Genomic DNA, 22072 nt, shown 5'->3' with positions numbered 1-22072 from the left:
ATGTACTTCATTTATTCCTGAGGGTGGAATCTGAACCCCCCCTCCTTCCTGCAGCTGTGGAAGGGCCAAAACATACAGCCATGGTCCTATTGTAAGTGTGTAGGAAGAAAACACAGAAGGTATATAGGGGAACTTTGTGCCGTGCACTTTGCAAAGCCAAAATTTTAGTTGTTTGCAGGGTATAGGGGTATCTGTAGAGTTTTCTCTAAGTGGTTGGAGCAGTGACATTAACATAGCTAGTGGGTCTAAATTGTATGACACCACTTGTTACAGACTTGTCAAGCTTAGAAACATAGTGGCTGTAATACTAGCACCAGAAAGATGCCTTGGGCCTTCTGTGAATGGATACCTTCAAGAGTGTTATGTATAAGTTGTCATATTTTCCCAGTGATGGCAGGAAAGAACAGCAGAACTGGAGGCAGTTCTGAATAAACAAGCTTTATCATTCTGTAAGCTTAACTCCTTAATCTTTTGAGAACTACACATGGTACCAGTGGGGTATGAAGAAAAAAAAAGGAGTGGGGTGCAAAGAAAAAGAAAAAAAGGAGCATCTCAGAATTCTAGAGGAGTTAAAACTGTCCAGCAATGCAACAGAAAATGGGAAGAAATTTAAGCAGAGCTTCGCCATATATATGATGGCCAGTGGAGCTACAGAGAAGGAAGATTCACTGACGGTAGCTATTTTTTTTAAATATAGCAAGCCCAGAAGCTCTGTCTCTTTATGATAGCCTATAACTGTCAGAAGCAGAGCAGAAAATCTATGGCACAGTAATAAAAAAGTTTGAGGAATATTGTATAGTCAAACAAAATGAAGCATTTGAACATTATAATTTCCACACGAAACAACATAAAGAATGTGAGACAACAGAGGAGTTTGTCAAAGACCTCAGACTGCTGAGACAGATATGCAAATTTGGAGACATAAAAAAAGTCTATGATCAGAGACCAAATAGTGTTGGGTATATGGGATACAAGTCTCAGGAAAAGCCTGCTAGAGGATCCCGAGCTTAATTTGGAAAAGGCAGTTAGAATGTGCCAAGTGGCTGAACTAACAAATGCCAGGCTGCAGAAGCTGGAGGGAAAAACAGAACAAGCTGAACGAGACAAGATTACAAGACTGCAAAAACCAAAGGCAACACACAAACAATACAGAAAGGAAGACCTCACTATGAAGCCGACAAGTGGAGGCCAAAGAGAATTGCTTGAAGAAACAATGGTCAGCTGCAGATGCTATGGGCGTTACCACAAACTCATGCAATGCCCTGCATTTGGTAAGCAGTGCATTTGGTAACTCTCACTTTGCAAGAGTTTGCAGAAAGGAGCAGAATGCACCACACAAGAAACAGCAGATGCATGCTGTATGCAACATGGAAAAGGAAGAATTCTTCATTGGCATAATGCAAGAAGTTCATTCTTCTGTGGATTGGACAATCACCCTGGACACCTATGGACTAATGGTAACTTTTAAAGTAGATACAGGGGCACAGGTCAATGTAATACCAGAATACATTTAAAAAAATGAAAACTAAACCTGGGTACTATGAGAATAAGAAAGTGAGACTTAAAACATATAATGGGAACATGATTGCAACCAAGGGTGTTTGTATACTGCATGTTAGACACAAGGGTAATATAAGTAAGAATTCAGTTTGTAACAGTCCCAGGAAAGCTAGTGTCAATTATTGGGTTACGAATGTGTAAAACTCTAGGTTTGATTAAGAGAATGGATGCCATTGAGAGACTAGAAAGCAAGAGCATAGAAAAAGCATTTTATGATGTGTTTCAAGGCATAGGGAAACTGTCAACTAAGCTAGAATTAAGAGAATCAAATACTGTCACCATACATGCTCCAAGAAATGTTCCCCTTGTACTGAGGAAGAAACTGAAAAAGGAATTAGATAGATTAGCTAACATGGACATAATAGAAAAAGTAGAGCAACCAACTGCTTGTGTTTATTCATTGGTCATAATAGGAAAAAAAAAAAAAAAAGATGGATCTTTGAGATTGTCTGGATCCAAAGCAAATGAACAGGTACATCAAAAGGGAATGTTTTCCCATTCCCATCAGGGAAGAGGTTTTTGGCAACATGGCAGAAGCTGTATATTTCTCCACTTCAGATGTCTCTTCTCGGTTTTGGCAAGTTCCCCTAGAAAAGAATAGCGCTAGATTATGTACCTTCAATATGTCCTTCGGAAGGTGTTGCTTTCATAGGTTTCCTTTTGGACTGTGTTCTGCATCTGAAATATTTCATGGAAAGGTACAACAAATGTTTGACGGTCTTGATGGAGCTATGATTTATATTCATGATACGTTTGTTTGGAGAAGTACTGTGGAAGACCATGACTTGAGGTGAAGAAAGGCACTAGAAAGAGCTCACAGAGCAGGTTTGAAACTGAACAAACAAAAATGCACATTCAGGATCAAAGAAATAACATATCTGGGAGAAAAGCTCACTGAAAAAGGGGTGCAAATCAATCCTGGAAGAGTTAAAGCATTAGATACATGCCACCCCTTACAGATCAGGAAGGAGTTCAAAGTTTGCTGGGAATGATCAGTTTTGTAGAGAAATAGCTACCAAACTTAGCAGAGCAGACCAAACACCTTAGATCACTCCTACAAAAGAGCGCTCAGTGGATATGGGAACTTGAAGATGAAGCTGAATTTAAAAACTTGAAGGAAAAAATAATGAAAGCTTCAGTATTGAAATACTATGACCCTAGAAGACCCATTAAGTTGTCAACAGATGCTTCTAAAGAAGGCATTGGAGCAGCTTTGCTTCAAAAGCTTGGGGCTAGCTGGAGATCAGTAGCATATGCATCTAGGGCACTCTAAGTCGGTGTCTATATGCATAAATTGAGAAAAAGTTTAACCCTGGTAAATAGCTGTAAGAAATTTAATATATTCATCTATGGGCAGCCTGTGAGAGCTGAAACTGATCATAAACCTCTGATAACTACAGCAAAGAAAGGGTCATCAGATATGCCACCCAGATTACAGAGACTCTTCTTTCAACTGCAAATGTATGATCTGGACATACAGTACATGCCAGGAAAGCATCTACTTATTGCAGATGCATTGTCCAGAGCATATGACAATGGAAAATGACACAATTTCAGACTCAGACATAGTACATGTTAATCTAATTAAAAGAATGATTCCTGTCACAGAGAAAATGTGGGCTCTAATTGCAGAAGCTACATTGCAAAAAGTGATAGCTATTTGTGCTGGTTGGCCTGGAAAACATATACCTAGCCCCTACTCTCAGTTTAAGGAAGGTGGTATCAGTACTGGATGGCATTTTGTTCAAAGGCTCATGACTTGTTGTTCCAGCAGTCCTAACGAAAGACATGTTAAACAGAATATGTGAGAGGCATCTAAGCATTGAATAATGCAGAAAGAGAGCGAGGGGTGCTTTATACTGGTTCAGCATAAATAATGACATAGAAGATGCTGTAAAGGCTTGTATAACATGCCTAAACTACAGATTAGTGCAAAGAAAAGAGCCCTTGATGGTCATGGAGAAGCCCATAACTCTGTGGTATCAAGTAGGCATTGATTTATTCATACATGCAGGAAAAAATTATGCATTAGTGCTGGATTATTATTCTCACTATCCTGAAATTGCATTGCTTGAAAACACAACAGCAAACCATGTCATAACTCGCATCAAATTGATTTTTGCTACACACAGGATTCCACAAATTGTGAGAACAGACAACGGACCTCAATTCAGCTGTCTTGAGTTTAAAGAGTTTGCAAACAAATATGGATTCTGTTACAGTACGACAAGTCCTAAATACTCACAACCCAATGATCTGGTGGCAAATGGAGTAAAATAGTGAAGAAATTGGTGAAAAAGCTACAGATTCACACACCAGTGTTTACTTGTACTCTTAAATTACAAGGCAACACCCATGAAAGATGGATTGTTCCCAGCAGAAATGCTGTTTAACAGGAAACTCAAAACCAGGTTGCCAAATCTGGCAGATGATGCTCATCCGAATGAAAAGCAAGATGTGAAAACATAAAAAAAAATTTGACAAACTCAAACAAAAATGGTAGTATGACCGGGGTTCCAGGGAGTTACCATAATTGCACAACAACGGTATGTGCTTATTTCCAATGGACAAATGTGGAAACAAAAAGCGCTAGTTTCCCGTGAAGGAGCTCTCAGATCCTACAAAGTAGTTACACTGGAAGGACTGTTGTTAAGAAGGAACAGATGACACTTGCAGCTTGTAAAGGGGAGAAAAGAAGGAGCATCACAAAAGTCACCAAAGGAAACAGAGCTAACATCAAAGCAACAAGAAACGACAGAAGAGATTGAAAATGACACAGAAGTAGAGACATATGAATGAGAAAACCAAACAAGAACTGAACCAATAAGGATTGCGAATGCGGAGAAGCTGAGAAGATCACTTGGAGCTAAAAAGCCAAACCAAAGACTAATAGAGACCTGTTAAAATGTGCTTCATCTATGGGTTGAACTAAACTGCCAATGCTAGTATTATATGGGGATATGTTACAAGTAAAGGTGTTGGCTACAAATGTCCAACTCGGGATTCTTAAAATTATAGTTTATTAGGCGGATTGAAACACTGTAATCATAAACCTTGAGGCTGGTCCCCCCCCCCACACACAGTAACAGTCTACAGAGTCAGGTATACCTATCCTACAAGCTCTGGAGTCTGTCATTGAGGCTTCTTTCAGCCTGGTGTTATCTTCCAGAAGGGGGTCACCGGCTGGTCCTTCTGGCTGGACAGGTCTGGTCGAGTTGGAGATCAAGAGGGCGCCCCTGAGGGTCGCTTTTCACTGCCTTTTATCTGTCCTTGGCAGACTTTGGTGACTTCCCAGTTTTCAGGTTTGCCCAATCCAGGGGTCGTTGACCCTCGTGGGACTTCCCCCCCCTCGGTGGCTACTGGATGGCATCTGTCAGCCCCAGGGGTCGTCCGCATGTACATGCAGGTTTGGGAGTCCATTGATGAATTTTGAATAGGGCTCTGGGAGCGGTTGATCTGGAGATACTCAGCCCAAAAGTTGGTCCCTGGCATTGATTAACTCAGGCCAGGGCTTCTAGCCCCTGATCAGTGAGGTTTAGAGATTTCCCGGTTGTTACATTGTCTTCTATTGAGTTCTTCGGTTGGTTGATCTGCAGCTTCCCAGGTGTTAATTGCTGTGTGCTACCTTGTTACACATTCAATCACTGATTCACTCCCTCTTTCAGGGGCCAGCTTGATACAGAGAAGGACAGTTTGATTCCTGCCCTTGTTAACATTGTTACAATGTATAACTTACTAAAACACATTTAGTTGAAAGTTGAAAGGTGAGGAGTATAAAATATAAGCTACAAATGCCATGGCACACAAATAGATAAAAATACCAAAATACAAGGGGAGATACAAAATGCACACAAACAAATTTCAAAACACAATTCCTTATCTTAAAGTGAAAGAAAGAGGAAGGAAGAAAAGGTAGAAGAGGAAAAACATATCCAAGTAGGGGAGAGCAACTGCAGGCAGGAGGAAAAGGGGGCTTTCTGCTACAAAGGGGGAAGGTGTGTGAATACCTTTAAGAGTGTTATGTATAAGTTGTTACCTTTGCCTAGGGATTGCAGGAGGGAACAGCAGAACTAGAGGCAAGGTACTGCTCTCTGAATAAACAACCTTTATCGTTCTATAAGCTTAACTCCTTAATTTTTTGAGACCTACACATCCTGCACCCTGTCTTTGAGGGTAAGTGTGTTCTCTTCCAGCATCTAATTCCCAAAGGCACCCTTTTCTAGGCATGTCCAGATGAGCGCAGCTGTGATATGTGGCGCCGCAAACACGTCTGCAGTGCCACATATCGCACATTCAGATGTTTTCTGCGCTGCAAGAGAGTGCTGCCCATGCATGCACTGCTTTGCTTTTTTTTTTTCCTGTGGGTTTTTTTGACCCCTGGATTGACCCGTGGGAGAAGAAAAAGCAGAACAGTGCACGCATGGGCAGTGTGTGCAGCTCGAAAGCAGAGCTACACTGCCAGCCAGGATTTGTGTGGCAGAATTGCTGCTGCTGCAGCCCTGGGAGGCCCCCAGGACCCCAGGTAAGGCTGCTGGGGTCAGCCCAGTGTTGGACCCAGCCTCCTCTACCCCACCTGGGGTAACTTGCCACATACCAAAGCGCGTGTGGCACAGGTGTTCCCCGGAGGCAGGTGTCAGCAGTGCAAGGTGCACTGCTGCTACTTGTCTCCAGGGAACCAAACATATACATCGTGTGGATGTGGCCTCTGCATGCAAAAATTGTTATCTCAATCTTTGGAAGTAGCAGGTAAATATGGTAATTTAATAACAATGTGCTACTTGGGTGTCAGAAGGAGGCCATGTCCCATTGATGACTTCTGACACACAGAATTTGAACAAGTTTAAACTAATGTGGTTTATTTATAAATGCAACAGGTAGAAAAAGATTTGCAGTGAAGGAGCAGAAGTGAGGCAGTGGGATGCTTTTTTATTTGTACAACTTAAAATACAGTCTGATTGGCTTTTAAAATAGAAACATCTGCCTGTATAAGTTAAGATGCAGCTCAGGTCTATTTTGAGATGTAACATGCTTATAATGAATGTGTAGATAATATGGTGAAAATCATCTAAGAAATTTTATAAAGGATGCCAGGATACTCATGTAAGTGGCTTTTGTCCGCAAGCTTAAAACAGTTCCAGTAAGAGAACTATTTTCATATCCACTTTAAACATTTACATGTGTTTTTTATCAGATGTTTATATTGGTATTTAAAAAAAAATGGATTAGGACAAGATTCTTCTTTCATTTTTGCCTATGCAAATCAGAAATAGCACCTCTGAAATCAGTGGTGTCTTCTTGGCTTAATAAGATTTTAACGTTTAGTGAGAGAAGAATCAGGGTCTTTAGGGCTTGGAAAACAACAATAAAAATGGAAAAACAAACGTGTCTTTCTACTTGATGCAAATTTATTTCTGTCAGTCATAATTCAGTTGGTATTTTTGTAGCAGGCACATTTTCCAAGAGTGGAGCAGAGTTGTAGCCAGGTGACACCCACCAACATCAAAGGAGTTAGGCTGCTGAAGCCCATACAATGCTTAGAACTGTTGTAGCTGTTGACTTAGAGATTTGAGTAGATCTCCTTGGACATGCCAAACATGCTATGCAGAAAAAAATCCAGCTCAAAGTTCAGTTGTTATGGTAGGCACATGTCATTCTTAGCATACACCTATTGTCATGTAGGTATAGTGGCAGTGGTCCCAGTGGCAGTACATATTGGTCTATGTGCCATTCTGCACTAATGCAGCTATACTGCTGCGGATTTTGTAGTTGGTATGCACAGAGCAGGTGTGGTGTGTCCCAGCATGGTGGAACCATGACTCGGGATGGTATTTCTTTGTGCCATATAGGCTTACCCAGGGTGATGCCAAACTTTTCGCTCAGGACTTGGGCTTCAGGTTTCACTGAAACTCGGGATAGAATCATGAAAAGGGTCACTCAAATTTCTGAACCCTTTTGCAGAACTAACTCATGTTTGCTATGGACTTGGGTTGATGTGTGATTTCGAGTGAGAACCATAGGAAACTCATGGTTCTGATGTAAGGCAGCCAAAGTTAATAGCTTCTCTCCCTTCCTTCCTTCCCCCCTCTAAATTTTTCTTTTAGATTCAGGTTTCATTTGGACCTAAAGCTCAGGCTCTGTGAACCCAAGAGAACCAGTACTTAAGGTAACTTTGTACAGCCAAGGCCCCACAGAAAGAAACTGTATGATAAAGGAGTGTGATCATACAAGGATGGAAAGAGGGGTGGATGCTTTTTGTCCCTTGAGACTAGCCTCTGAAAAGGTTCTTCCAGTAGCTTGTAAGTCACAGGGCTGGCTTTTCAGACGCGTATGTTGTTTATGAATCATTGCCAGCACGTAATGCTCGGGAACTTCAGAATGTTGCCTGTTCAAATGAAACCAGGACCTTGACAGATACAGATCTAAAGCGAGGAACTCCCTAAAACTGTACCAAGGTTCCTCTCCAGTGATGCTTTACCTGTAGGCTAATTGTTCAGCTATGCGGTTCATAGAGATCCTGGAAACAAAAGAGGCATGTGAACATGTGCAAGCCCTTTGATTTTAAATCTTTTCTAGCAATGGAGGGTAAGGGGTAGTCAAGCAATAAATAGTAGAAGCAGAATTGCATTCAGAATTGAGAGAGAGTTTGCCTACATGTACAGAAGTCAATTTTCCATACTGGTGCATGACATTGGGAAGTCTCAAAGCACTGACTGGTTAGATGAAGGTTTTAAAATTAGATTATAGACCATATATTCTTGCATACAGTAATGAGGACAGTGCTATGTTAGTGTTCTATAGCAATTTTACACAAAAAAAAAAAAGTTTTCTAAAAAGCAAAGAGCAACATGTGGGAGGAAGAATGCTGTAAAATACTTTTAGGCTGGCATCCCTAACTTCTTTCTAATGAACTTAGGTTTCTCCCAACTGCTTCCTGAGAGGAGTAGAGGAGGGAAAGGGGTTTCCAATGATTGTCTCAGTCCAGTTAAATACTTGTGCAATAAAAGTGAACTAGGAAGGCTGAGATGCACAACTGCAGTTTGCCTTACATGCAATGAAGTTTAATTGAGGCGACTTCTCCCATTTAAAAAATATTTTGAAGTCACTCACGTGTATTAAGTGACAGCTTTAGACCGCTTTAAAAATCATCACGTATATAGGCACCCAGTATTTTAAATTCACAGAAAAGATCTTTGATTGCTCATTTGAATGACATACTTGGCTGTTTAGTAAGAGCAGGAAGTCAGTCACACTTAAGTGACCCTTCCTCTTCCAGTATGTGGCAGCTGTGGTTAGAAAATCAACTTATGAAATCATGGAGCCAGATTGCAATGTTTGCCTTTTTTTTAAAAAAAAAAAAAAGAAAAAGAAAAAATAGGATAAATTAGAGAGAGCTTGTTTTATTTAGATGTCTGGAGGTTTTGATGGAGTATATCCTAATGTTTATATTATTTCAGTCTAGTTGTTTCTTAAAGCTTTGTTTATCCGGCAGTGAGAAAGGGACAGCATTTCAAACACATGCAGTGCCAAACCTATAACCAATTCAAACAGCATGTTCACAAAAAAAGTAAATAGACATTTCAAAATACTTGCTGGGTTAGCTGAGGCAACTTTATAACAGATCAAAGTCAGAAGACTGAGTAAGGCAATGCATGAAAAATCAGAACACTGAAATTTAGCTTATGTGAGAAATGAGAAATACAAATTTGTCCTCAGCTGGTATAAATAGATAAAGGTTCTTAGAAGCTTTACATGCAGTTTACCATCAATGCCCACTGATAGTCTGACCCAGAGGCCTAAGTGGGACAGACTTCAAGGGTAAAAAGGACAGTCATGAAATTAAGAATAATCTGTTTACTTGGTAATAAATATAGCCTTTCCATACACCTTCACTGTGTATTGTATGTGTATATATGTGCATGTGCAAAAGGGGAGGAGGTGGGAAGATGAATAGATGACTTTTTGTGTAATATTAGCTTAAGGTGATCATGCTGTCACAATGTAAACACATGCTTTTTCTTTACTTTAGGTACTGCAGGGACAGCAAAAGATGTGTAAGTACTTTTAATAGTTTATACAGTTTCAAAACCAATTCGGAATGATTTATAATCTCATTAGAATGACAGTTCATTTTGTTAGACTTAGTACTTTGGCTAATACCCAGTGTGGAATCAGAGCCACTCGACACTGGTTTACATGTCATCTACTAATAATTTCTACTACCCTAATAGAGACAGCAGGTTTCTAGTTTGTCTCCCTCTTGAAAGGCTTCCCCTTTGTATCTCTGACAACAGAGAGTGGTCTTTCCTCTCCATCTTGCAAGACACCTGTCTCCTGTGACTGTATCCCTTGTATTTTGTCCCCCCTCTCACCCTCCTCCCTCTTCTCCTATAGGTACCAGTACATCTCTCCTCAAAGTATATGTCTTTGGGGAATAAAACACTCATATAGATCTCCTCCACTCCCTATAAGGTATATAGGAAACACCTTGTGTACTTTTCTCTGTTTGAGGGATGCTAGGTACCCCAAGCAGTCTCCCTCTGGAAAGCAGACTTCAGCCACATTCTTAGACCCAGATGTGTTCTTTGCCACTGAAGGAACACAGTGTGATGGCTTTTCATGGTTTGATTCTTCCCCATCTATTGGCAGTATTCTTCTTTCTTCCACATATTCCTGAAGACAACACCCCCAACCCGCTGAAAAGAAGGCCCCAACCTTTTTTGCTCTTACTTCTGTCTTAGTGAAGAAGAGAAGCAGGAGGTTATCTGTTCAGAGCCTGATTTTCACCCTTGGGGCAGAAATTTATAGGAGCCATTTCACTCAACTTATTCTTCTGCCAGTGCAGAAAGCCTTTAGAAAGACTTCCCAAGGCCTCTGTTGCTTCTCTCTGTTTCAGGAGAAAGACTCTTTATTGCTAGAGTTTGTAGCCAAGTAATCTAAAAAAATGTTTGACATTGTCAGAAAAGCTTATGTCATAGCTAATCCTGAATCTACTTGAACAGCATCATGCATCTTTTAGATTTTCAGTGTCAGTAATTAGAAAATGAAAGGGCTACTTAAGACAAGTTTATGAGGGAAAATCCTCTTGACATAGTATACTAGATTATGTCCATGCCTTAATTATTTTATATATGAAGGAACTGATCTTCATTTGTACTAAGGTCCCTTTTACATTGTTCTGGCAGCATAAAACAGTCTTAGTGTCAATGTGAATCAGGCCCCAAATCCATAAAAGGCAAATAGATTTTTGTCCATTATCTTTACAAATCAGGACTGTTGTACTGTATGACACTTACCGCTAACTGGCCACTTCTACATAAGACTCTACTGAGCAGTAGCTTGTTGCTACTGTGCAGTAGTGTTAGAAAAAAAACTGTGGGGACACTACTGCACAGTAACACCAGTTACTGCGCAGTCATTTAGTATTTGGTTATGCAAGTACTAAATGACTGTGTTGTAAGAATTGCACAGTCTGCCGCTCATGTAGATGTGGCCATTTAGTACTTTTTATTGTGTACTAACCACCCACCACCCCTCCCAGCCACCCTTCCACCACACTAGCGAAGCATCCCTTAATCATATTCGCTCCTTGGAGCAGTTTGAAGTTAGTTCAACATGTGTTAGGTAATAGGATTTGGAGATGCTCCCCTCCAGAAAAGGTCTAACCTTGCCTCGCCACAGTGGCGCTTAGTATCTGCTTTACTGCTTAAATACACAGACACTAGTGCTGCACATACAGTTAGCGCATGCAGTGTTACAAGTAACAATACCCAAAGGAACTGTCAGCAATGATTGTGGTCAGTTCTGGAACTATTACTCACTCAAATAATCAGTGTAATCAATGAAATGACTTGATAGTATCATAGTAGTTGCAAATAGTAGTTGCAGGAATGGGCCTTTTAGTCAGACAACAGAAACACAAATCCACAGAAATGAGTTAGACCAGGGGTCAACAACCCTTGAGCTTTGGCAGGCTGAATTAATGGAGCTCAGGCTAAGATGTACTTCTGCCTGCAACCTGGCCCACTCTGCCAAGTGTCACCCCCATACTGTGGATTGCGTTGCCGCCAAAAGCTGTTGCCCTGCTTCTGACTTGCTTGCCACCAACCCACTTTCATCCTGGCTCTGCAAGCCAGTTACACACCCTTTGCAAGTCAGATCAGACCTGTGCGCCATATGTTGCTGATCCCTGAGTTAGAGTAATGACAGTCAGAATAGTTTTCCCTCTTTACATATTTTTAGTGCCAGATTTTTTTTAAAGAAACCAGATAAAGATTTTGGTTTGTGAAAATGAGCAAAGTGGATAAATATTTCATAGATTTCATAGACATTAGGGCTGGAAGGGACCTCGGAAGATCATCGAGTCCAGCCCCCCGCCCAAAGGGCAGGACGTCAGCTGGGGTCATAGGATCCCAGCAAGATAAGCATCCAGTTTCATCTTGAAGGTGTTCAATGAAGGTGCTTGAACAACCTCCGGCAGCAGGCCATTCCAGACCTTGGGGGCTCGGATAGTAAAGAAATTCTTCCTTATATCCAGCCTGAAACGATCTTGTAGTAGTTTGTGACCATTCGTCCTCGTCATCCCTTGGGGCGCTCTGGTGAACAAACGTTCCCCTAGATACTGGTGATCACCCCTGATAAACTTGTAGGTGGCCATCAGATCAGCCCTGAGCCTGCGCTTTTCCAGCCTAAAGAGCCCCAGGGCTCTCAGCCTGTCATCGTAGGGTCTGCTTCCCTGATCATGCGCGTGGCTCTTCTCTGGACTCTCTCAAGCTTCTCTACATCCTTTTTGAATTGTGGAGCCCAAAACTGGACGCAGTACTCCAGCTGCGGCCTCACTAAGGCCGAGTACAGGGGGAGAATGACGTCCCGGGATTTGCTTGAGAACGTCCCGGGATTTGCTTGAGAAAATATAACCAGAATCATAGGTTTAAAATAACCTTTTTAATACCTTCTCAATTTCATCAGCTAATGATAATTAAAAGTTTGTTTAAAAATGGACTTATGCCAGCGTTGGTCCTGATCCAGCAAAGGATTTTATCACATGCTTAAATTGAAGCACGTCTAGTACCATTGAATTCCTAGTCCAGTTAATTAAATGAGACAGATATTTTGAATTCAGTGGCACTACCTATGTGCTTTAAGTTAAGTATGTGCTGGATCAGGTTCACTGATGCAGCACTCTGTGGATAAAGGACTGGATGCAGGACAAGAGACCTAGCTACTATTCCAGCGTCTGCTACTGCTTTTCTGGGTGACTTTGATCAAGTCCTTTTCCTTTCTGTGCCTCTGCTTCCTTATCTGTAAATTGTTTTCTCCTAGAGTAATTTCATCTGAGGGCTGATCCAGCAGCCGTAGAGTCAATGGGAATTTTGCTATTGACTTCAAATGGAATATATGTCAGCCCCTCACCTAGAAATGGCCTAAAACAGCAATTCTCAAACTCTGACAGATTGCGCACCACCAATTTAAAATGATACAACCTTAAGTACCACCAGCAAATTTTTCATGCACATACGTAACAGAGTAGGTATTAAAATAACATCAAAACCTTTCATAATCATAAAACATTGTTTTATCAGTTACTGTAGCCATATAAAACAATTGTAAATTGGAAAAAAGACAAGTTTGTGTGGGGGGGGGTTGGGAGGTGTGTGTATGGTAGTATGTGTGGGGAGTTTGTGAGGGGGTGTGGTTGTGGGTGGGTGGGTGGGTGTGTGTGTGTGTGTGTGTGTGTGTGGGGAAGTATAGATAATGTTGGGGGATTGTGTATATGTGGGGGTTATGGGGGCAGGGTGTGGGTGTGTGGGGTTTGTGGGGTGTGAGGTAGGATGGTGGGGTGTAGGGACCCCTGCACTCCCACCATGGCACAGGAATAGGTGGGGGTGCTCAGGGCACAGGCACTAGAGCAAGCCCTCCCTTCCCTTCAGCAGTGGGCCAAAGGCTGGAGGGAAGCTGAGCTGAGGGGGACGGGGTGTGGCCGGGCCCTGGCAGGCTGCTAAGTATGATTGGGGAGGGGTTTAATCCCCTCCCTCCCCTTTGCCTGAGCCTGCTGTTCCACACCCCTGCCCCCTCCACTCCAGCAGGGAAAAGTCTGGCTGGGGGGTTGCTCCACCCCCGCCAGGCACACAGACAGGTTTTGCACCCCCACCTCTGTTAGCCAGCCCTCACTGCTCTGGCTAGAGAGCAGAGTGACAGGGCCGACCCTGCTTTGCTGCAGCAGACAGCACAGCCCAGCCCAGTGGAAAGCATGCTGGGGGACTGGGATTTAACTTGAATTAGGAAGGGGTCTGGGACAGAAGTTCCATAAACCGGTTTGACCTAAATCAGTAGGGTCTGATACTACATTCAACCAGGTTTATCTTAAACCAGTTTTGGGCACTTTGAAACTGGTTTATGCGCACTGAGTTTCTGTTCTGTTACAGGTTTAAACAAGTTTCTGATCACTTAAACCAGTTTATGTGTAACTTCTGTCCCTAGCCAAAAAGGATGGTGATTTCTCTGTGGATGGAGGATACAGTAAGGACATAATGGCCTTAAATTGCAACACGGGGAACTTAGGTTGTCTATTAGGAAAGAGTCTCACTATGAGTGTGGTTAAGCAGTGAATTAGATAATCTAGAAGGGTTGTGGAATCTCTATCCCTTGAAGATTTAAGAGCAGATCAGATGAAAATTTGAGCAGGGGGGCTGGACTAGATGAGGTCCCTTCCACCTCAGTTTTTATTTGATTCTATGAAATTATTGGCTTAGAACATAGAAGCAAAAGTAGTCTTCTGATGGGGGGGGGGGAAGCCCTGAGACTTTTTTTTTTTTGTCCATAGGAGAACTTGGTTATAATGAGACAAATTATGGCTAGAAGCGTGAAAATATGACGGAAACAAACAGAAAGATTTGGTATTGAAAAGCGTGAGCTCGCTCTGCTCGGCTCCTCCCCTTTAAAATACGGAGCGTTCATAACTACTATAAGGAAACGCTTCATAGAAATGAAGAAGTGGTGAAGGAAAAGTATGTGTTGGAAAACAAATTAATGATAATTATGTACAGAAATGTAATTTAATTTAAATAAGCAGTGACAGAGGGATGAAAGGCTACTTCCAAATGCCGGAAAAATACACAAGATTGAAAACAGTAGCTTCATCTTTCCAAGAACCATCTTGAAATTAAGAATCTGACATTGTCAGATTGTATGAAGTGCATTGAATCAATTTAAGGTGGGAGTGGAAGCTGAGTGAGAGGAATGTTAATAGTAAAAGAATGTTACAGAATCTATGGATTGGATATAAATTACTACTACAACTCTAAATATGGGGATAAGGAAAACATGGACAGATCGCCGTATTTTAAACATTTCACAGTTTTGTTTGAAAAATGGCAACTTCTTTGCACCTTAAAATGCTGTGGGATAGAGGGATGTGGAAATAGATGACTTCAGAATCACTATCACAAGTTTTAATCATAGTTTTAAATGTACCAGTAGGACAAGAGACCTCTTGGAGAAGGAGGAACTTCAGTGGAAGTGAATTTTTTTTCTAGCTAAAAATAGGATGTGGGGTTTCTGTTGCATCCATGTAGAAGCAATGGAACATTTCTCTATCTGAGCTATCCGTTTAAAAATAAGATGTTATTTTTCTTCCAGTTGATGCCAAGGTCTGAGGGATGATGGAATGACACAGATGCAGACCCCAATCGCACAGTATTGGTTGGATTCTCTGGTCAGCTATGTTCTCTTTGAGCTATGCAGATAGGACAAAACAAATTAACTATCCTGGCAATTCCCCTTGAGAATTTGCCTTAATGTGGGGGGAATTCTCACTGGTAAAATCGGTCCGTAGAGGAGAATGCCATGAAGAACGGCTGCTTGCCCCTGCATCATAGCCAGAACTCCTCCTTCTTCATTCCCTTTTGAATTTCCACATCTCTATTTGCCTGCCTCTTCTCTTTTGTAATGGATTACAGTGACGATAGGTGATTTCTCACACCCTGAGCTAGGCAATCCTAGTCCTGGACTATTTTTGTCTTAGCACACTGAGTAGAAGAGCAGTTGCAAAAAACAATTTGGCTTGTACCCATTAAGTATTACTAATTATTATTACAATTATTTAAAGGAATAATCAAAACATATACTCTGTGGATTGTAGATTGAGATTTTTCTACCCAGTCAGAAAATGTTTAGGTCCCTTCCAGCCCTAAGTACTATGATACTATGATGTCAATAATAGTCCACATCAGGGCTCTCCAACTTTTTGAATTACAAGAGGCTGCAGGTCCCTCAGCCATACAGCATGCGGCCCTCACATGAGCTACCCACCACCTCTTGCACCACACAGCATGGTGTTGCATGTAGTCTTGTGTGCACTTGGATGTGCCACGCAGCCCGCACGCTACACAGTGGGCAACTCCTGCAGAACTGCACTGGTGTGGATGCCATATGGGTTCCCTAGGTCCTCCTCTGAACCATCCAGCCATAAGCTCTGTCAGCCCCATGGGCTGCACAGCACTGCTCCAACCTGCCCCAGAGGCAGGTAGTGGAAGATGGAGGAAGGAGGGGTAGGGCAGGCATTTGGGTGGCAGCAGCAAGAAACTAAAGGGTGAACTGGTGACTGGACAAGAAGCCATGAACTTCAGCTTAGGCCCTTGAGGGCTGTATGTGGCCTGCAGGCTACCACTTGGACAGGCCTGGTCCAGATGATGCTCAATTATGAAGTATTTCTAGGACTGCGGAACATTACCTTAATAGATTAACAAGCTTTTTTCTAACCTTTTGACCTGTATTTCCTTTAGGACCAATTCTGTTGTTCCCTTGGATAAATTTTTAAAGAAGAGCCTCTGGCAGACACAATTGACATTGTCATGAGTGGGTGTTTTGTTCTGGATTAAGGGCAATCTAGAATATGGGGGTTGTTTACAGCCATTGGAGGGGGTAAAGACTAATGATTCTTTAACAGAACTGATCACTTGGAAGATTTTGGGCTTTTCAGGTGTTTCTATCTTGCACTAAAAATATGTGCCTCAATAATACCCTTTGCTTTGTGCACACAGCTACCACTGACCTGAGTGGGAGTTGTATTGGAATAAATAAATGTAGTGCAGGGCCAATAGTTTAATGGAATGGACCGTTATGACCTGATCACTGTGAATTCCACCGCTGAGTAAATTATTGTTGCATAATGGCCTATACCAATGGTTATCAACCTTTTTTTATTTGCGGACCCCAAAAAAATTTCGAGTGGAGGTGTTGGACCTCTTTGGAAATTGAGTGGAGGTGCAGGTCCCTTTGAATGGTAAGCGTGGGTATTCACATACTTTTGATTGATCATAGTAATCTTTTGCAGACCCCATAGACAGTCTGTGGACCCCCAGGGGCCCATGGGCCACAGGTTCAAAACCACTGGCCTAGACTACCCAGAGATAGGTGAGAAAGCAAACATGTCTTTGAGACTCATATCTTTGAGCCCCACAGCAGAAAGCAGGAAGGTTTTTATTACTGTCACTTTGAAGGACAGTATAGAGGTAAAGCCTAAAGACTAGCTCAATCTAGATAATGCTAAGCATTGCAAGGAACATTAAATAACAAGATGGCACTGATAAAAATATGGCTGGCTCAAATTATTCTCAGGCCTAAAAAGATTTGTATATTCCTATTAGCTATCACAACATGTGTAGGCAAACCGTTAAAGCCCTTCTGAGGGAAGAAAAACTGTCAGACATGAAATAGTTCACAAAATCTTCAGTGTTCCTTTAGTAGGTCTCTTTTGCTTTTGTCAGCTTACTCCCAAAGAGCCAAATGGAGATCTAGTAGACAGACAGGTTTTATTTTTACAGTTATTATTTTCAGCCACACGGCTGTAAATCCAGAGACGCAGCTCAGAACCATATGTGCAATCAGCCTTCTGTGCAAGTGGTGTGGGATAGATTTAGTCATCTCCTTGGCACTGCGCTCCCCAGTTTTCCAAGTCTTGCAGAGTTCTCTCTGAGCAATTAGGGGTTTGTCTGAAGAAGTGAAGAGGGACTTACAGCCCAGTCCCGTTAGCAATTTACACACCCAAGTGGCACTTGCATAGCTACAAATGTGAAATATAATTTTTCAGGACTCATGGTAGATAGAGGTGATATCTTTTATTAGATCAACTAGATTTTTGCAAAAAAACATTTCTTTAATTGCAAGCTTTCGGGCACAAACACCCTTCTTCAGGCATAGGAGAAAAGGTAGTCTTTTCTCCTATGCTTGGAGAAGGGTGTTTGTGCCCGAAAGCTTGCAATTAAAGAAAATTATTTTGCAAGATCCACAAACAGCAAAAAAGAAATGTTCTGCAAAAAAGAAATGTTTTTTTGCAAAACAGGTGGCAGTTATGTGGCTTTTAGATTCTATTCCCATCTAGGTGCATGCTCCGAGGGGCTTCTCTGCATTTTGCATTTAATATGTGTTGGATAAACAGCAGTGGGATAATTTCTGTTCCACTGGGATCCAGGCTGGGACCAGAGACCATGGCCCTCTCCTTTCTAGTGCAGTGTCAGTCTCCCCAGGTGCATTTACATGTGAAATTAAGGTAAATCAATAAACTCTGGGGCACTTTCAGCTGGAGTCAACTGCTCCCGGGTGCATGTACCCAGGACAGCAGCACTTTGAGCCAGGGTAGAGCAGACCTCGGCTGGCAGTGGGCAAATGGGGGTCAGCCCCAGGCTCTGGATGGCGGTGTCGGGCAGCAGAGGGGCTGTCTGGGACATGAGGGTCAGGCAGGAATCTGGCCTCTGGCTGGCTAGGGTGACTAGGCACAATTTATGCCTGTGGTTCCCATCCACATATGCATTGGATTGCATATAATGAGTCCACTATAAGATAGTATTGTCCCCAATAATACTATTTTATGGCAGAGTTAATTAGTTTACTGTACCCTAATACGGGCACATGTGTAGATTGTGACGCTTTACTGCAGAGCTAATTGGTCTACTCCACAGTAAAGCACACATGTAGATACACCCCACGAATTACAAAGCCAGGCTCCCTCCAGCTTGCGTTCCTTCTGGCCCTGCATACTTTCCACTCCTGGTTGCTAAGTGGCCTAGATTCACCGGGGTGGTAGAGGGTGCTTTGCCAAGTCCTGGCCTTGTGGTTGGGGCCCTTACTGCCAAGGGGTATTATTCTTTGATAGTGAGGCTTCACTAGATTGCCATTGTTGTCTGTCAAGATACTGGGGGCATATATGGGGCATTTTGTAGGGCAGGCCGGTCCACCTGGTGGCCCTTGGTTCACATATGGCTCAAGAGGCTAATGCTTGGCACCCTGATTCCCACCCAGTTTCCACTCTCTCCATTGTGCCAGCTGCAGCAGCAGCAGTGGGGGTCTCTGGGCTTTTCCAGCTTCTGCTTTCTGCCCTGTAGTGCCAGGGGACCCTACAGCTGTAGAGCTGTGGGAGGGGGCCACTGTGCATGGAAGCAGGGGGATGCCCATGCAGTGCATGGCCCAGCGGCCTGTGGCTTGCGCTGGTGTGGCTCATGTGAAACGTGGCCTTTCCAGTTGTGCGGCCCACAGAGCATGCAGCCCTCAGCTGTTTAGAAGTTGGACATCCTTGCTATAGTATATTCCATAAGAAAGAATGAACTGGACCAGAGTAACAGCAGAGGTTCCATAAAGCTATGCATCATAGCTCATTGCATGTTAAATTGACTGAAGGGGTGAATTCTTTGCACTTTGCTAGCGTTCCATCACTGAGGAGTAAGAGAGCTGCTTCTCTCTTTGTATGTTTATGTGACTACCACTTGGAAAGAAGTTCAGTGTGTTAGGTAAATATTTCTGTTCTGCAATATTTTTGCTGCACTTATTGTTCCTTCTCAGGAGGATGTTGCTGTGTTTTGTCTCTGTATTGAAGGCCACATTTTGCATGTTATCTATTTTTTGTGCCAGCATCCCATTGACTTCATTCAGTCAATAATAGGATACTGGACAGAAAGTATATTTACATTTCAAAATAAGTTATTAGTGATGGAAACATTATAAACCACTGTTTGATTCTGCAGTTCAGAATTGCCTTCTAAGGACTAAATTGTGGATTAACCACTGCTTCTGAGTAAGGAACCACCTACAATTTCATAGGCCCATGGAGAGGCCAGAGACCAAATGATAACGAAGCCTATGTCTACTCTGTACAGATAGACTATGTGTGTTAGTAACTAGGTGCAAGTACTTGGCCAAATGTAGCCTGAGTAAATGCATTCCAACAACAAAACCTTACCTGAGTGATTGTGTTCTCCCCAGGATTTTTGCATGTCCCTGTGTATGTCTATGTCCGAGTGTACATCTCATGGCTCTTTGTGCTGAGATGCTCTAGGATTCTTTCCCAATTAGATGTGTCAATTAGCTCTCCATTTGGGGGGATTATGGGAAGAGCATTGGAGGACTATCAGTATGCAAGTAAGCTTGCCTGCAACCTTACTGCAAAGTGGGTGAGTTCCAGTCCAAGCTAAAGCATAGCTTGGATATCAATGTGTATCCTAGCTGTGCAAACCAGCACAGATCCTGAGTGCAAGTAAGCAATTGCTTTACGATCTCCCAAGTGAATGAGAAGGTGGGAGTTGGAATTGGGCAAAAACCCATTGAGAAGCACAGGCTGAGTTTATAGTGTGGACATACTTTCAGGGAGTAACATTTTAGTTATTGATTTTCCTCCACTCCTGGTCCCAGTTACTTTTTCCTGCACACCCCCCTGCTTTACTTGTGTCTTGTGGTTGTGTCAGAGTTGACTGCACTTTTAGTAATAGGTTGTATACTGGATTTTTATAGGATGGGCTGGATAACGATGACCCTTCCCCTGGTGCAGAGTTGGATTTGATGATCTCTGGAGGTCCCTTCCAACCCTTCTTTTCTATGTTTCTAGGAGCTGAGTTCTGCTAGCCAATACATTGATGGTGGAGTCAGTCCATGTAGTATATGGCGGGATGTAAGATTAGCCTAAGTTAATAATAAAATATATAGTTCATTTATAAAGGACTATGTAACTGAGTTAAAATAAGATTATACCATTTTTTAAGAACCCTGCTTTAAGGAGGGGGTTAGCATTTTGTTTTGCAGAAAGGCTCTAGAAGACCTTTAGACAGGAGAGTTATGAAAATCAGTCTCTCATTTGTCCTCCTTTACATGGCAGAAATTCCTTTCTTTTGTAGAGTGGTAGCTTAGTTCCATTCCTCTAACCCAGTGATTTTCAATCTTTTTAGGCTGCTGATACCTCTCTGTAACTCCTGTGAATTGAGCAGCACCCACATTTGATAACTAATTTATTGGAGCATTAATTCCTGGCAGGACTGAGAAATGAGCTCTTAGATCCCTGTTGAAGAGCGGGGCAGGGACAATCCTATGTGTACCTTCTTGCACCAGAGCTGGCCATGGACAAGTCTGTGCTTAGCTCCTCACACAGAGGAAGTGGGGATGAGTGGGCAGTAAGGTCTTCACAGACAGGCTGGCTGGGGCAAATGTGAGCTGTGTGCTCATTCAGATGCATTTTACCTGGGCTTGGGACTGGCATCTCCAGTAAGGTGCAGTGGTTAAAGTTTATGAAAGTCTAGTTCACATTACTGCCAATCCCTATTCTTACACACATTATCGGTGAGCACTCAGTGCCCCCCCCCCCCCCCCCCCCATATAAATAGCTGTTCACACTATGGGTTAGTTGGATTAATCAATGAGTGAGCATATCTTTGTCTCCTGCTCCAAATAAACAGAAGGCAAATGCAATATTTTTAAGAAACCACCTGCTAATGAGTTGTGTATTTTTGGCATTACAGGACAGAAGAATCGGTATCAGATGATGACAAAAGGAGGTAGGTTTTCTATTTAGATTGGCTTTAATTTGAGTATCTGGGATTGAATTTTGCCATCAAAAATGGATCACCCCTTGGCCTGTCAGAAAAAAAACAACAAAGGGAGAGGAAGATGGTGAAGACAATGGCATGAAGACCCCTTTGTGGATTTCCTTCCCTTTCATTCAGTTTTGGGGAGAGGGGTTTGTCTGCCCACAGAACAGCCCGCATCCAGATCTCACAGAATCTGCTGGCAGACCAGCACCATTGGTGCAGGAGACCTTTGCCTTCAGGCTAACTGTGGCTCCTGACTCTTAGAGTCAGGCCACTAGTGACTCCCTTAGGCTGGGACTGGCCTGAAGACATTTGTATATATTAGAGGATATTCTGCAGGAAGAAGTATGTAACACTGTTGTTATAGACTGTATTGTAATATCTGAGGAATCACTGCTGGGCTGGAAAGGAGAAGAAAGATGTATGTCTCACCCCAGCTGTGCTGTTCAGACTTCCCTCTGAGCTGCAGAGTCTGCCAGTCGTCTGCCTTTCATAGTTGTTAGGGACTAGAAGGGACCTACAGATAATTGTGTCCAGCCCCCCTGCATTTGGGCAGGAAAGACTGCTGGGATCAGATGACTTCAGCAAGATGGACATCAAGACGCTTTTTGAAGATCACCAGGGTGGATGACTGTACTGTACCACCTCTGGGGGGCAGCCTGTTTCAA

At 42.5% G+C, this 22072-nt stretch overlaps 1 long non-coding RNA gene across 1 annotated transcript in view; it reads left to right on the top strand.

Annotated features, from left to right (window-relative positions):
• LOC109283649 (uncharacterized) overlaps positions 1-22072 on the top strand; it is a 30119-nt gene that overhangs the window by 7256 nt on the left and 791 nt on the right. Inside the window, exons 2-4 of the long non-coding RNA XR_002090908.2 lie at positions 7662-7723; positions 9587-9611; positions 21336-21371. This is a non-coding gene — a long non-coding RNA (uncharacterized LOC109283649). The remainder of the gene's footprint in view (positions 1-7661; positions 7724-9586; positions 9612-21335; positions 21372-22072) is intronic.

This window comes from Alligator mississippiensis, chromosome 4, assembly GCF_030867095.1.
Source record: "Alligator mississippiensis isolate rAllMis1 chromosome 4, rAllMis1, whole genome shotgun sequence".
NCBI classification, from domain to species: Eukaryota; Metazoa; Chordata; order Crocodylia; family Alligatoridae; genus Alligator; species Alligator mississippiensis.
Note: the sequence above shows the minus strand (reverse complement) of the source record. Positions and strands in the feature narration are given on the sequence as shown.